The sequence below is a fragment of the Lissotriton vulgaris genome, unplaced genomic scaffold (genome assembly GCF_964263255.1).
Source record: "Lissotriton vulgaris unplaced genomic scaffold, aLisVul1.2 SCAFFOLD_3648, whole genome shotgun sequence".
NCBI lineage: Eukaryota > Metazoa > Chordata > Amphibia > Caudata > Salamandridae > Lissotriton > Lissotriton vulgaris.
Genome location: NW_028250742.1, coordinates 182,042 through 198,789, shown reverse-complemented (window position 1 = coordinate 198,789; position 16,748 = coordinate 182,042). Strand labels below are relative to the sequence as shown.

The 16,748-nt window shown below is 46.6% G+C and overlaps 1 pseudogene across 1 annotated transcript; it reads left to right on the top strand.

Annotated features, from left to right (window-relative positions):
* Window positions 1-999: 999 nt before the first annotated feature.
* Window positions 1,000-5,403, top strand: LOC147663138 (uncharacterized; annotated as a pseudogene). The gene has a single exon (XR_015305425.1). The product of XR_015305425.1 is annotated as an uncharacterized LOC147663138 (transcript).
* The last annotated feature ends 11,345 nt before the right edge of the window (window positions 5,404-16,748 follow it).

The following is a 16,748-nucleotide window of genomic DNA, read 5'->3' as shown; positions in this document are numbered from 1 at the left end:
TGACGTATCTGATATCTAATGTTTGGAGGATGTATTGTCTGAAGTAAAGGTTTCTCGAGTAAAGGCTGTTCATTACTAAATGCTAGTGTGCGCATATATTTCTTCGTGCATGGCGTGGGGGCATGGGCCTACTATGGCAACGGGTTCAGTAAATCACTTGCATTGAGACAGGAAGGCTAGGCCCTATGCTCTGCAGGCGGAGATATGTTTACCTCTTTCACTAGACTGGAATGTGTTTTTGCGGAGCTGAACAGATAACTGTAGGCAAAATACCGTCTTGGCAGGCAGGCCAGGCCGGGCACCTCTCGGCTGAGCAGGGAGTAAGGGAGAGGTCAGGGATGCATACCTAAACTGCAGCTTTCAGAGTCAGAAGAGGCTCAGAAGAGGCTCGGAGCCTGAATTCAGGGCCTGGCTCGGCTGGGCCACAAAAACATGTGCTTCTCGACTTTTAAACGTGTACCATGTAAATGCATTGGCAACGTAGGCCTCAGTGCAGAATTAACATTTCTTTCATGGAGGACTTGGTAACTGACATGTTAACGTTGGACGCAAATGCATGTGCGTCTTCATTTCGGCCATGGAGGGAAAAATGCATGGATGGACATGCACGTACACTAAACGCTTGTGTACTCGTTGGGGTACACGTAGGGGACATACTGGCCATGTAAAATTTCATTTTCCTCAGTGCTGCATGTGAATTTGTTCAGCAACACTCCAGTGACTAGCAGCTTTAAGCCACTTGCTGAGCCTGATCAGGCTAACCGGTGCATGGCTATTCTTCTCCTACCTGATAGCAGGGTAAATACAGAAATTGGTGTCTCTTTAAACACCTTTCATTAAGTTTACTGTAATACCACAGTAGTGTGCTAGCACGGAGCTGGAATGCAATATGTGGATAAAAATCTCCTCTGTGATTTTCATACCTGGTACAAACCTATCTCGTGTAGGTACTTGGGAGCCGAGTATACTGTGTGTCATTTCAGATCTGGCACTTCCAGAATTTGTTTTAACATGCACATAAGTCTTGTTCAAGTCAGCTTTAGTTAGTCTTACACATCTTACTTGGAACTGATTAGCAGATTTGGTTTCTTCCTGATTGAGCTGTGCATCATATGTATCGCATCGAAATCTAATGGCACCCCATATGTTTGACAGCAGTTTGTTTGAGATTGTGAACAGTGTTAAAAGACCTTAATTACTTATGGTAAGGTTTGCAAAAACTAAGAACTGCCGTCCCTCTAAACTGTTTGTGTTGAACCTAATAAACCCGCCATTATTGAACACATGACCAATCTCTATGCATTCAGCAGGAAGCAGTAATACACTAAAATGTGGCAGGCCCTCTAATCGCGCTTTGGGATCATATAGACATTGCTTGGCCACTCTTTTGGTCAGTGAACGTACAGACCTCATACACTTTGACATGCTACCCTATTCTCATTTTCCCTCTAGGATTAGTTTTTTGTCCTGAAAATGATTCTGTTGTAACATTATTATTTCCTAAGCTACAAACATGATAAAGTGAAATGTATTAATTAATTGTCTTGCTGTGGCATAGGACTTAAGCCACAACTCACTGACCAAGGGCAAGGTCAACACCATTATGTGGTGTTGCATATGTTACTATTCAAATGAATGTGGACTCTGGTACATATTTTTTTAAAATGTTTGTTTTTTAGAGTGTTATATAGCGCAAACTAGACCCGAAGGTATCAGGTATCCGAGCGCTTTACATGAGCACCAGTTTAGTTACAGATGGACATATTCATTTTTGTTAGGCACGGGGAGATTAAGTGATTTGCCCAGAATCGCAGGATGTTGAGCGTTGTTGCCGATACTCGAACATGGTTCCCCAGCTTCGAGGTTGACCTCTCTAGCCGTAAGGCTACATCCTTTCCCGAAATTGGGCTGTTCTTATTTTATTGCAGCATGATCAATGAATGCCGATTTCCATAAGAATGATTGTTGTGGATAGTGGCACAGTGAGCTAAAAAGATGTACTGCATTGCAACCTAGAGTAATTACCGGTGGCTAAAATATATTCAAGTGTTAGATTTTTTTTAAAAACATTTCTTCAGACACTTTGCTGCTTATAGTTTACGACATTACAGGTATTTTTGTATCCACAGAGAGGAGATTCCTGAACTTATAATAAGATGAAGAGTATTGAAGAAAACATGACAATACTGGAAAGCTATCTGATACTTGAGAAGAACCAGAAATGATGCCAAACAGTAATTCAAAATAGAACAACTCAGTAGGAGACAGAGAATCTCGTACAGGAACAGGCATATCCTGCAGGAACATCAAGTGCAATCTGGCGGCTTCAAGAGGCTGAGGGCATCTATGCTGCTGGTCACAAAACATCCAAATAAAGTAAAATCACAAAAATGACACTGCCAGAACACATCCAAAATATAAACATGCTAGATACCACCCTTTATCTTAGATAATGATCAGGTAGTTATAAAAAGTGCTCCCCTCTCATATGACAATATCAATACTATGGTGTTAGTCCATCATAAACGCTGTTTTGGCTGGACCTTACAATCTCTAGAAAGAGGTATACAAAACATAGGTATACAAAACCTGAATCGTGAACCAGACATCTGAAAGTAAAAGGAAAGAAGTGTTTGGCTACTTGCAATGCAGAACATTATTCTAGAGCATAACGACTTGGTATTGAGTTTTGTTCTATGTGTGTATTTCATAAATATTGTCCAAGAAACAGACTATTTAGATATGCTGTGAGGTTAATTCTTTGCACACATTCTAGAAAGTTCTTAATGCAGGTTGAAAACACAGCTCCTGATAGAAATATCATACATATGTTATCAGTCCTGCAAGAACATATCTACTGCGAAAACCTAGTGAAGATTAAAATATAGTTAGTGATTCAGGAACAACAATGATCAGTCAGCAAACACATTAACATGATTTATGCCAAAATATAACCGACGCTTAGACTCTAAGCCCCAAAGAAAAAAATATACACACAACGTAAGACGAGCTTTGGCTTCTCCTCATTACTGAAGTAGCATCACCAACCATGCACAGGGGAAAACGCATGAGGATATTTTGAATGTGGCACAACCAAGAGTTCATTAACAAACAAAACCAAAAGAAATAACATAACGGTTCTGTGTTTGTGAGAAGAGTGTTAATAACTTCTAATCCCTACACTGCCACCACTAACAACCAAACAGAAAGCTTATTTAGGTTTAATGAATGTGAAATGGCTTTTAATGAGTCATCAGCTCTGTGGGGCAAATATCAAACACATACAGTAGAACACACAGACACAGGCAGTGAAAATGGAAAGAGCTTTACTCTCTCAGCAAACTTACAGATCCATCAACAAATGCACACAGAAAAACCTTAGACCTGCGGTAAATGTGGAAAGAGCTTTACTTTCTCAGGAAAACTAAAGATCCATCAGCAATCACACACTGGGGAAAAATCATATCCTTGCAGGGAATGTAGCAAACACTATACTGATTTATTAAAACTAAATGTCCATCAGGAAAAGCAAATAGGGGTAAAACCATACACATGCAGTGAATGTGAAAAGAGCTTTACTAAAGCATTGGATCTAACCATTCATCTGCGACAGCATACAGGAGAAAAGCCATACACATGCCAAGAATGTGGAAAGAGTTTTAGTACATCTGCAAATTTAAGGAGCCACCACCTAACACATATAGGAGAAAAACTTTATGCTTGCAGCGAATGTGGAAAGAGCTTTACTCATTTATCAACTGTAAAGAGTCACCAGCTTATGCATACAGGGGAAACACCTTACACTTGTAGTGAATGTGGAAAGAGCTTTGGGGAAGCTAAGCAACTAAAGCGACACCATCTGACACACACGGGGGAAAAACTATACACATGCGGGGATTGTGGAAAGAGCTTTAGTAGATCTACATATCTTAAGACACACCATCTGACACACACAGGGGAAAAGCCATACACATGCCAAGAATGTGGAAAGAGCTTTAGTGCATCCTCACATCTAAAGAGCCACCACCTAACACATACAGGAGAAAAACCATGCACTTGCAGTGAATGTGGAAAGAGCTTTGCTTTATTATCAAATTTAAAGAAACACCAGCGTATGCACACTGGGGAAAAACCTTACACTTGCACCGAATGTGGAAAGAGCTTTGCTCGTTTATCAACTGTAAAGAACCACCAGCGTATGCATACAGGGGAAACACCTTACACTTGTAGTGAATGTGGAAAGAGCTTTAGGGAAGCTACGCAACTAAAGAGACACCATCTGACACACACGGGGGAAAAACCATACATGTGCAGTGAATGTGGAAAGATCTTTATTCGTTCATCAGAACTAACCATCCATCTGCGCAGGCATACAGGAGAAAAACCATACACATGCAGTGAATGTGGAAAGATCTTTATTCGTTCATCAGAACTAACCATCCATCTGCGCAGGCATACAGGAGAAAAACCATACACATGCAGTGAATGTGGACAGAGCTTTAGTAGATCTGGTACTCTAAAGAGACACCATCTGACACACACAGGGGAAAAACCATACACGTGCAGTGAATGTGGAAAGAGCTTTATTCGCGCATCAGCACTAACCATTCATCTGCGCAGGCATACAGGAGAAAAACCTCTGGGCAGGCATACCGGAGAAAAACCACACATATGCAGTGAATGTGGAAAGAGCTTTAGTACATCTTCGTATCTAAAGAGCCACCATCTGACACACACAGGGGAAAAACCACACACATGCGATGAATGTGGAAAGAGCTTTACTAAAGCATCACACCTAGCAATCCATCTGAAATGGCATAAAGGAGAAAAAGCATACACATGCAGTGAATGTGGAAAGGGCTTTATTTACGTATCAGCACTAACCATCCATCTGCGCAGGCATACAGGAGTAAAACCATACACGTGTAGTGAATGTGGAAAGAGCTTTTGTGAAGCAAGAGACCTAACCATCCATCTGCGACGGCATACAGGAGAAAAACCATATACTTGCAGTGAATGTGGAAAGAGCTTTACTCAAGCTGGGCACCTAAAAACCCATGTGCGAATGCATACAGGAGAAAAACCATATACTTGCAGTGAATGTGGAAAGAGCTTTACTCAAGCTGGGCACCTAAACACCCATGTGCGAAAGCATACAGGAGAAAAGCCATACACATAGAGTGAATGTGGAAAGAGCTTTAGTAGCTCTACACTTCTAAAGAGCCACCAGCCAACACACACAGGGGAAAAACCATACACATGCAGTGAATGTGGAATGAGCTTTTCTCATTTATCATCTTTAAAGATCCACCAGCGCATGCATACAGGAAAAATCATACACTTGGATGAATGTGGAAATTTCTTTACTTAAGCATCAATCCTAAGCATCCATCTGCAAATGCATGTAGCAGAAAAACCATACAATTGCAGTGAATGTGGAAAAAGCTTTAGTAAATCCACACATCAAAAGAGTCACCATCTAACACAAAGGGGGGAAACTTTATTCAGAACATCAGGTCTAACCATCCTTCTGCAATGGCATTCAGAAGAAAAAACATGCAAATGCAATGAATGTTGAAAGACGTTTGGTAAATCCATTCAACTAAAGGGTCAGCAGCTAACACACAATTGAGAAATGCACACACATGCAGTGTATGTGGAAAGAGATTTGCTCAAGAATCAGTCCTAACCATCCATCTGTGAAGGCATACAGAAGACAAATCATACAAATGCAGTGAAGGTGGAATGGGCTTTGCACCTAACATACCTAAAATGCCAACAGCAATAACACATAGGAGAAACAACATAAAATATCTAGGCTGTTTCAGTCGTTTATAAACCATAAGACACCTCCTGCAGATGTAAATAAGGGAATGGCTGTTATGATTTATTATACATAGTGGTTAATTAGTGAACACAGAAAGAGGAAGTAACATATGGAGGGATGTGAAAAGGGCTTCCATGCTTTTTTGCAACCATTGTTGCTTGGGTATATATACACACAGGTAAACTCATTCATAAGCATCAAATACGATGTGTTTTTCCCCCAGAGTTTTATATAGCGTGAACTTGCCCTGAAGTTTTCAGAGCGCTTTACAAGAGCACCATTTGAGTTACGTGAGGACACATTCATTTTTGTTAGGCACGAGGAGATTAACGCTTTCGCCGCGGGCCTAATTCCCCCGCGGGAGGAGGGGGGCCGCGCGCATCGCTGCGGTGCTCATGACGAGCTCGGCTTGTCATGCAGCACGGTGGCAATGTGCTCATGATGAGCTGAGCTCGTCATGACCACGCCCGTTCCAATGGAAAGCCCAGCAAAGCAGGGGAATTATCCCCACGTGGGCATTCCGTAACGGTCATGATGAGCTCAGCCCATCATCAGCACAGCGCCACCGTGCTGCATGACAAGCTGAGCGTGTCATGGGCACCCAAGAGGTTAAGTGATTTGCCCAGAATCACAGGATGCTGAGCGTCATTGCCAAGACTCAAACCCGGTTCTCCAGATTTGAGACGACTGCCTTAGCCGTTAGGCCACATCCTCTCCCCAAGGAGGGAGGCTATTATGAAATTATAAGTCGTTTCAGCAACACATCCAATACTTTTTTTTGGCTATAGTAAACATGGGAGGGCTTCTTTCACCTTTCAGCATGCAGAGTTACAAGGTTCATGAAGAAACCATGTCTAGACATTGTGAATGTCAGGTAATATTCAATTATTGTGCTTTCTAGCTTTGGAAAAAAATACTAATATGTTGAAACTACCCTCCCACTGTGAAAGTTGCCTTGGGCATGCTGTAAGAGATGGCTCTTTAATATGATTACTCGATATGTTGGGAACCTTACATTTTGTTGACCATGGGGCACATTTTTCTATTCCATTCATGTGCATGGGGATGGTGGAGGCCTTAATGAATTATGTAAACATTAAGGTCCAGATATATTTCAGTGTACAATTTCATCATGGGGTACTGATGATGTTATAAACAACAACGCCAAAGGCCATTTGGTTCGTATATATGAGCAGACCTCTCAGATTGGGATATAGGGCCATGTCATAAATGTTATTCAGTTTGTATTTTTTATATTATATCTTTTATATTTATATTACATGATTATTTTATGGCAGTTGGGTTGAATAGTTTTATTGTTTTTCAAATGTGATTGCTTATTAAAAACTGCAAGTGAAGTCTGTATAAAGGTGGATTTTTATCATTGGAATATTGAATCAACAAAACGCAATAGTAAAGCGCTGCAGACTGGTTTGAGGCTATTCACTTGCTGATGAAATCCATGTTTCATAGAGACCCATGAAATGCCTCTAGAACCCCATTCATATTACTGGATGAACCACTATGTGATTTTCCTCTATTAAAGTATGATCTTATGTCATTGCTCATATCTGGCAAATGTGCATGCTTGTAAATGGAAAAGTATTTATTTAGGTATTTTTTTCTTTTTTTTATAGTCATTATGATGTGTAGAGTGGTCAAATGAGACCATTTTACAGAAACCTTTCAAGTCTTGAATTATTTTTAACAGTCATGATAATGAGGTCTGTCAGTTTCTATTGAAAAAGAACCATGATTTCAATACCTGCAATGTACTAATGTATATTCAAATAAATCCTGTCACGCAGCATCCACATGACATTGGTTCATCTGGACATCCTTATGGTGTCCTACTATTTATTAGAAAAAAAAGAATTCAGAATGCATTTTTTATCTTATTTTAAATGTTTGATTTCACTTACTGTTGGTAATCTTGTCATATCTATAAATAACAATCCAGTTTCAAACATGTTTCTCTACTTTGTGTACAGATTACACTTTAGCATAGATGTTGTCATTCTGCTTTGTTGGGAATATTGCTTAAAGGATTACATTTTAATAAATGTCTCCTTTATTAAACAGCAATTTTTACTTTCATGGCACTCGCTCAATAGTGCACACTTGGGCACTGGAATGTTCTCCGGGACATACATGCATTTCTTCTATTTCTGATAAATATCAGGAGAAGCAGTGTGTGCAAACAGCAGTGTGTGCATCCCAGGTTCAAAAGATTAGACTGTAGCATACACACGTGGGATGGGGGAAGTAAATGAAGATTATTTTTAGAAAAGAACATACTACGGAAAGGTGTTGATAAATTATACCATTTCCCAAGCAATCTCCTTTGTTTGAAAAACGCTAAACTAAATATGAAGTATCCCTCATTCGCACCATGAACTTCCATGCTAACTTGATACAGTCTACTCTCAGTTGACATTAATTTGTATGCCCTAAATGATGGTCCAGTATGGAGATCTTGCTAACTGGCTGCCTTAATGGCGAGCTTTACTCTCTCTGGAAGGTGGCTCTGTGGAAGGCCCAAAATAATGTACAAATACTTTCTTTTTGTTTCATTGAATTTTTTGGCTAAAAAGAGGATTATATGGCTAATATTTCATGGTGAGGAGGCTTTTTATTTACTAAATTATGGCTTTAACTAATGCTAACAGTTAAATAGTCCTAGTCTTGTAATTAATAAAACCGAATGTATGTTGATGCACAGACTGTAACTTGTGTATGTTGGAAGGGGGTGTGAAATTCGAGTTGGGAAATCTTTAGTTAGTCATCTATTAGTAAAGTTCATAAGCCTCAATTTACACTCGGCAGCTTTGCATTGTATGATTTGTCATGCTGTATTCTTGTGGATTAGTTATTGGCAAAACTATTTAGGCATAACCAAAGCACAAGGGGTTGCAGTTGGGGTTGCAGGGAGCTGCTGCCCACTCTGCAATAAGCTTCTAAGGCTAGTGTCTTAAATCCACCTCGATCCTACAGCTGAAATGCTGAAAATGCCAAACAATGGCATAACTAAATAGCGTGAGGCCAGGGAGGGTTTTTGGTGTGACCGTGGAGCTGAGCAGAATATGTGATGCTGGTAGCCAGTCCTGCTGCGGTCGCTCATTCAAGCTGTGAGGTCTAAAGGTGTGAAGAGGACCTTTCACTAACTCCATTTGGCAGCAATACACCTCCATGAGGGTTTCAGCAGAGGAGGGGCCATTATCGAGTGGCCTGGCAGAAGAGAACTGCGCTGGTGACAGCCTAATTCGCACTGTAAGAGCTCATGGATGGACTGCACTGGCCTCCGGGGCAGTGGCACGGCCACCACCATCAGCTGCCCTACATTGATGTGTCCAGTTGATGATGGGAGGCAAAACGCATAAGAACACAGCTATAAAAAGACAACGAAGGAGGACTATGTTATCGCTCGGGCCTACTGTGTCTAAGTAAGGTGTGGCGTAACAATTCCAGCATGCTCATTGAGAGCCCCAATTCATGCTGCATATCACAATACCAGATTCTGAATTCAGCAGATTTGCATCTGTCCTTCTCCTGCACGTGCTAATGAGTATATTTACCTGCTTTACCTGACCGCGTAATAGCGCTTTGCTGGGCCTTTGTCCCAGGCGCTGGGGCTCGAATAGAAGGACCAGCTGTGGGCTGCAGGAATTATATCGGGCCTAGGCGAACGCAAAATCGAACTGCTGAACTTGATGTTGCCACACTCTTGGGTGTTGGGTTTAGCGCCAATATCAAGTAGGAGACTCAAAGCCTGGTCATGGGTGGGTTGGTTCAGTTCAACCCATTTATAAAGCCTTGATTACGCACTAGTTGGAATCATGAGTGAAAAGCTATGTAACATATCCGATAATTATCAGATGTGTTGAATACCTCCAGCTTCATTAAATTTCAGCAGGTCAGACCTGCTGAAATTTAACAGTGGAAATATACATGTTATTTACCGCACTATGTGGATTTTGGTGTTTTAAACACCAAAAGCTGCACATTATTCTCCAAAAACTCTTAATATGTGTATTTATTGCACTCAATAGATAACGTACCCTGTGGTATCTTTATTTATCAGGTGTGCTAAATAGCACCTACACTCGTAATCAGGGCCTAAGAATATTAACACAGACTAACACATTCACAATAATAATGGCTTGGGTCTCCATGATCACAAATAGGCACCGGCTTAGTTGAACAGTACAACCAGAATCTGAGGACCTGGGAGCCCTACCACCCAATCCTGCTAGTCACACGAAAATGTCTACCACACCCCTCGAAGATGGGGATAGCAGAGTTTTGTCTGATCTGACGCTGAAGCCAGTGGATACTCCTGAGACTAAACATGAGTTGCTGGCAATCCAAACTGTCCTACAAGCAAAAGGGTGTAATGAAACAGGAAAACACAGATGTGGGGGTTACAGCCCTCAATGGCAAGCTGGACACAGCCGGTAACGAATCTCGTATACTAGACCTGAAAAATGTCCTGTCCCTAATAGATGTAAAAAAATGTACTAATTGCACTTAGACCCACTAAAGGAGAGAATGGCCAAACAGGCAGAGAAAATTGATATGGTAGAATGAGGGATAACTGACTGGGAGGGCCAAGTGGCGGTACATGACATCCAACAAACCAACCGTAGAAAAGAAGTGGCTGAAATCAAAACTAAAAACGAAGATTTGGAAGTCTGCACAAGAAGAAACAACCTACTGGCACTGTGAATCCCCAAAACCATGACTACGGGCAAAATTGAAAATTTCATGGAGATGATACTATTATTAATCAAATCTTTTTTTAAGAGGTCTTATTTAGGAACATACGCATTGAGCCCTTATGCAGCACCCCACCCCCCCCGGCACTCCATGTGTCATTATTGTGTGCTTCTTAAACTATAGTGGCAGGGACACTGCACTTCATATGGCCCAAGTAGGAAGGATCTCCTATGCCAGAACTACCCAGAATTGTTGTTTACTGATTTCACTCTTTCCACAGGTCCTAATATGTAAGATTGCAGCTGTGTGTATGATCACATGTGGCAGAGGCAATGGGATAGTTTTGATATAATGTTGAGCTGCAATTATTTGTTAGCTGTTGTTGGAAGCTGGAGTCCCTGTCCTTGACCACTGTCACCAAATGCGAGACCCGGGACTCCTCACTCAAAGTTAGGCCAAGGACACCGGTTGAGATAGCCCTGCTCACTCTAGTAGCTTGGCACCAGCAGCCGGACCTATCTCCAAGGCACAAGTGTACAGTCTGTGCAACTTCGCTCACAGCAACGCTCTTGTGACACCACAAATGGACTCCACACGAGTTTGATAAAACGAGTATAAACTTTACTTAAAAAGATATATGATGGGGAGGAGCTTCGCCGGCGATCAAGATGGCCGCGTGAGCTCGGAGCTCCGAAGACCTCCCGATCCTCCGCAATAATCCTGGTGCCTATCCTGTCCCACGATGGTGGGAATTGGCTGCTGAGTGGGTCTTGATGCGGCGCCCGCTTTCGGAGTGAAAATTGGACATTCCTGGACCCCGTTAGCTCGACGGGCCTCGGTGGCTCCGCCCGTGCCACTGGTCTACTGCTGGGGTGTGCAGCGGTGCTCCCACGTGGGCGCTTCCTTGACTACGCCTGGGCACTGCGGTGTGTGGCTCCGGTGTCTGAACGCCCTGATACTCGGCCGGTGTATCGGACCCTGGTACCATCATCGAGCGTGTGGCGCACCTCCCGCTGGACTTCTTGGCCCCTGTTGATCATCTTGTTGGACGTGCCAACATGGCGGGTAGAGGGGACCTGGACAAAGGCAAGTCCCAACGGGTCACCAAAAAACCGTCCCAGTCCCAATCTACTATCCCAGAGCGCTTCTCCCAGTCGAAAGGCTCGCCGGTTCTGGCGGGCCGTGCCACAGACCCGACTAGGGATCGATCGCCGGAGGACTCTGAGATAACGCTTCGGGACGTTATGGGTGCCATCACGGGAGTGCAATCTGAAATGCATATTCTCCGAGAAGAACTGTCCAACAAGGTCGACTCCCTGAAGATTGAGTTGAACCTGATCAGAACTGACCTCGGGAAAACCAACGACCGGGTCAAATCGCTGGACCTCAAGACGGCTAGCCTGATCACCGATGTGTCGGACATACAGACGGAGGTGCGTGACTTGAAGCTGGCGAACGGTACGCTGGCGCGCCGGCTGGACGAGTTCGAAGGCCGAGCGCGACGCCAGAACGTCCGCATTACTGGGGTCCCGGAGAAGGCCGAGGAGGACTCGGTGGAACTTTTCGTGGAGGATCTGGTGCTTAAGAACTTGAAGCCCGGAGGCCTGAGTAAGTTCTTCTCAGTGGAGCGGGCTCATAGGATACCGGGAGGACCGCCGAAGTCGGGCACCTTCCCTCGCCCTATTATTGCACGGCTCTTTAACTTTAGGGACAGAGACGCTATCCTGCAGGCGTCGAGGACCGCGGGCCCCCTGCGCTTCCAGAATTCCGAAGTTAACTTCTTTCCGGACTTCACCCAGGCCGTACAAAAAAAACGTCAGAGTTTTACTGGGGTGAAACGGCGATTGAGGGAGATGGGCCTGCGGTACTCCATGCTCTACCCAGCCAAGCTTCGGATTGAGCGTGACCACCGGACTTTGTTTTTTGACTTCCCGGATGAGGTGGGACACTGGCTGGACACCCTTCCCCAGGAGCGACAGGGACCGGCTGACCAGACGGAGGAGGCCACCGGAGGCGCGGAGGCACGGGAGTGATGGTTTTCAGTTTGACTCTCCATTAGCTGGGTGACCGTATGGGACCTCAACTTCAGACATTGTAGCTATTGGTTTTGACTCTTTTTGTCATTAATATGGGGGATGACGGGGGGCGATAGGATGTCTCCTTTCTCCTCTGTAGACTTCTTGTAGATTAGTTAAGGGGCGACAGGCACACTGCTAGTTGGGGTGGATTATAGTCTAATGCAGGGGTGCAGGGTGGGGGGTAGTTGGGGTGTGATTTTTCAACTTCTTTTTCTGTCTTTTTCATTGCTCTGGCTGAGGGTTTCTTGGACTGTTATGTCGTTGTGGTGGGCGCCATTGCGGGGGGTGGGGAGGGGGTGGAGCCACACTGACGATGGGGGGTAAATCTTTGAACTTGTTAAGTTGGAATGTCAACGGGTTGGGGGACCGCATTAAGAGGGGTGTTGTTTTGCAGATGCTTAAACGTTGTTCGCCTGATGTCATTTTCCTGCAGGAGACCCATCTAGTGGGACACACTTGTAAAGCACTGAGCAGACGTGGATTCAAAATGGTGGCACACTCGGGGTTCTCTTCGGGATCACGAGGGGTGGGCATCATGGTGCGCATGTCCCTCCCGTTGGAGGTGGAGTCCGTGACTGCGGATGAGAGAGGCAGATATGTGGCTGTGGTGGGTAAATGGGAGGGCCGTACTCTGGTTTTGGTTTCAGTTTACATTCCCCCGGGGTTACAGGAGACTACCTTTAGGGACCTGGCTGCCGCCATTTTGGGTCTCCCCGAGGGCCTGTTATTGGTGGGTGGGGACTTCAACTCTGTCGTGTCCGGGACCCTGGACCGCTTCCCATCCAGAGACCTGCGTCCTTCCCAATCCTGGTTGCCTGACTTTCTGGGTTCAATGGGGATGGTTGATTGCTGGCGGTTGATGCACCCCTCCCAGCGACAGTACACTTTTCTCTCCGGCGCCCACGGTAGCCTGTCCAGGATAGATTACGTTCTCACCCCGGCTGCCCAGGCGCAGTCCGTATCCACGGCGCGTCTCCTGGCTAGGGGTATCTCGGACCATTCCCCAGTTTGGGTTTCCTTCGATTTCCAGATCCCCGCGTCCTCGCGAGTTGCTCCCATTAACCCGTGGTATTTCCGTGACCCGAAGTCTAGGTCGCTACTGGCCAAAGCAATGGATCGGTACTTTGCCGAAAACACCGGCTCAGTTGACTCAGCTGTCTCCCTCTGGGAGGCTTTCAAGACCGTGCTGCGCGGCGAGGCCTTCTCCTTGATTGCGGAGGCCCGCCGCCGGCGGGATGAGGATGTTGCTCGGCTGGAATCCGACCTTGCTGTACTAAATTCCCAATTGGAGCTAGACCCATCTCCCGACCTGCTTCACACGCTCTCCCTTAAACAGTCCGAACTCCGCGCGACAGCCACGGATGCGGCGAAAGCCCTGAGTAGGGAGCAACAAGGAAGGATATACGACGCGGGGGACAAGGCTGGAAAGCTCTTGGCGTGGCTAGATAGAAGGGAACTCGCGTCTCGAGTGGTCCCAGAGTTGGTAGGAGCGGATGGCGTCACCTTGACCGACCCGGCCGCGATAGTTGGGTCCTTCGCGGACTACTTCGAGGAGGTCTATGCCTCGGCAGACCCTCTTCCGGAGACTGCGTCGGCCTCATTTTTGGAGGAAATAGAGCTTCCCTGTCTCTCGGACCTCGAGTGAGACGACGTGGATCGAACGTTAACGGCGGACGAGGTGGCCTTGGCTATTAAATCCTTGCGTTCTGGCAAAGCGCCGGGGCCTAACGGCATCCCGGTTGAGCTCTACAAACTTAGGGCTGACTCGCTTGCCGGGCCCTTGTTGAACATGTTCCTTGAGGCCCGTGCTTTGGGAGAACTCCCCCCAGACCAGCGGTTGGCGACCATTGTGGTGATACACAAGGAGGGGAAACCGCGCGATCTTTGCCGGTCGTACCGACCCATCTCCCTTTTGAATGCGGAGCCAAAGATATTGGCTAAGATACTGGCTAACCGGCTAGTGGGCGTGATCTCGGACTTGGTCCACCCAGACCAGTCCGGCTTCATACCGCACCGGAACACAGCGCTCAATCTGAGACGGCTTCACGCAGTAATGGCACGTGTACACCTGCTCCGTGAACCTGCCGTCCTCGCCTCTCTCGACGCCACCATGGCTTTTGACTCGTTGGAGTGGAATTACCTGTGGGCTGTCTTGGCCAAGTTTGGGTTTGGACCCGCCTTCATTGGCTGGGTTCGGCTACTGTACTCTGCACCACTGGCCAACGTGGCGCTACGCAGAGGCACTAGACAGGGTTGTCCGCTTTCCCCGCTTCTCTTCGCTCTGGCACTTGAGCCACTGGCGGCGTGGATCAGAACGCACCCCGATATTTCTGGCATACCGTGGTCCCCGGGGTTTGAAGACCGGGTATCGCTCTATGCTGACGACATCCTTTTGTACCTTACTTCTCCCTGTCACTCACTCATAGTGGCTTTCGATCTCCTGGGGACCTTTGGGGCCCACTCGGGCCTGGTAATCAACTGGACCAAGTCCTCGCTGTATGTACTGTCCGGTGATACGCCGCGTCTCCCCCGGGGGTGCTCCATCCAGGTGGCCCAACAGGGCTTCCGGTACTTAGGCATCTACGTGTCGCGGGACTCCCGAGCCCGTTATTCGCGCAATCTCCTTCCACCGTTGGAGCGGCTCCGCCGGGACGTCGAGGGCTGGCGGAAGTTGCCGATCTCCCTCATGGGCAGGGCAGCCCTTTTTAAAATGATGGCGTTACCTCGCTTCCTGTATGCCCTGCAGAACACTCAGGACCCTGTGCCAGCTAAATACTTTGTACAAATCGAATCCCTTCAACGAGCGTTGCTGTGGGACGGCAGGCCGCGGATCGCGCTGGCCAAGCTTACTATACCGAGTTATGATGGGGGTATTGCGCTGCCTGACGTACGGCGATATTACTGGGCGTCCCAACTTGCGGCAGTTAATCACGGCCTCTATGGGCCGGCGGTTGACCCAGGCTATGCTATGGATCGCTGGCTCGTGGGAGACGGGAATTACTATAGAGCGTTATACTCCAGGTCTCTGGATCGGAAGCTTACGGGACCCACTAAGACTATGGTTCATATCTGGCGTGCAGTTACTAAAACATTGGGCTGGCACAATAGGGTTACCATGGCCACCCCGCTGTTTGACTCAGACGTCTTGGGGAAGTTGTGGCACACGAAGGGCTTCGACAGGTGGGACACCATCGGGATATCCAAGGTTGGGGACATGGTGGCTAGGGGTAGGGTTAAGTCTTTCGATGTGCTGCAATCAGAGTACCAATTGGCGGCAACGGAATACTTCCGACATGCTCAGCTTAGCCATGCTCTTTCCCCTCATGTGTCGGGGGCGGAAGCGATCCCTGAATCGTCTCCCCTGGAGGATCGGGTGTTGGACGGCCATATGCCGGACAGCGCTATCTCCCTCACCTACAAAAAACTTATCAATGTGCGAGTTGACTTGCTGGTGCGGTTGAGAGAGCTTTGGGTGCATGACGGAATTGAGGTGGATGACGAGGAGTGGCAATCGGCGATTTCCTCTCCCAGAGAAGTGGCAATTTCTGCGCGTCTCCGCCTGGTGCAGCTGAAGATACTGCATAGGGTGTATGTCACCGGTCCCAGACTAATACACATGGGGCTGTCAACGGATGGCATGTGCCGTAGGGGATGTGGAATGCTGGGGACCTTTCTACACATTATATGGGAATGCCCTTGTGTGACCTGATATTGGACGCGTGTGCATGCCGTGATGGAAGAAGTGACTGGCGTGGCCCTGCCGGCTGAGGCCCGGAGATGCCTCCTTAACATCTGGGGCCCGACTGATTATAGTGTTGCGCAGACCCGGTGGGTCACCTTGGGCAACATGGTGGCAAAGAGGGATATCGCCTAGAAATGGGGTGTGCCAGCTCCCCCCTCGCTTAGCCTTTGGGAATCGAATATGGACTGGTGCATGCTGCGGGAGAAGACGGTGTATGTGGCCAGGGGTAAGCCTAGAATGTGGATGTCTGTGTGGGGTGCCTGGAACTCCTATAGGGGAGACATCTGCGACCCCCCGTGGAACTAGATACTGAGACCCTGCCATCCCCGTAGCACCCCCTACCCGGGGCTCCACTTTATACCTCCTGCAGTGCTACCCCCCACGT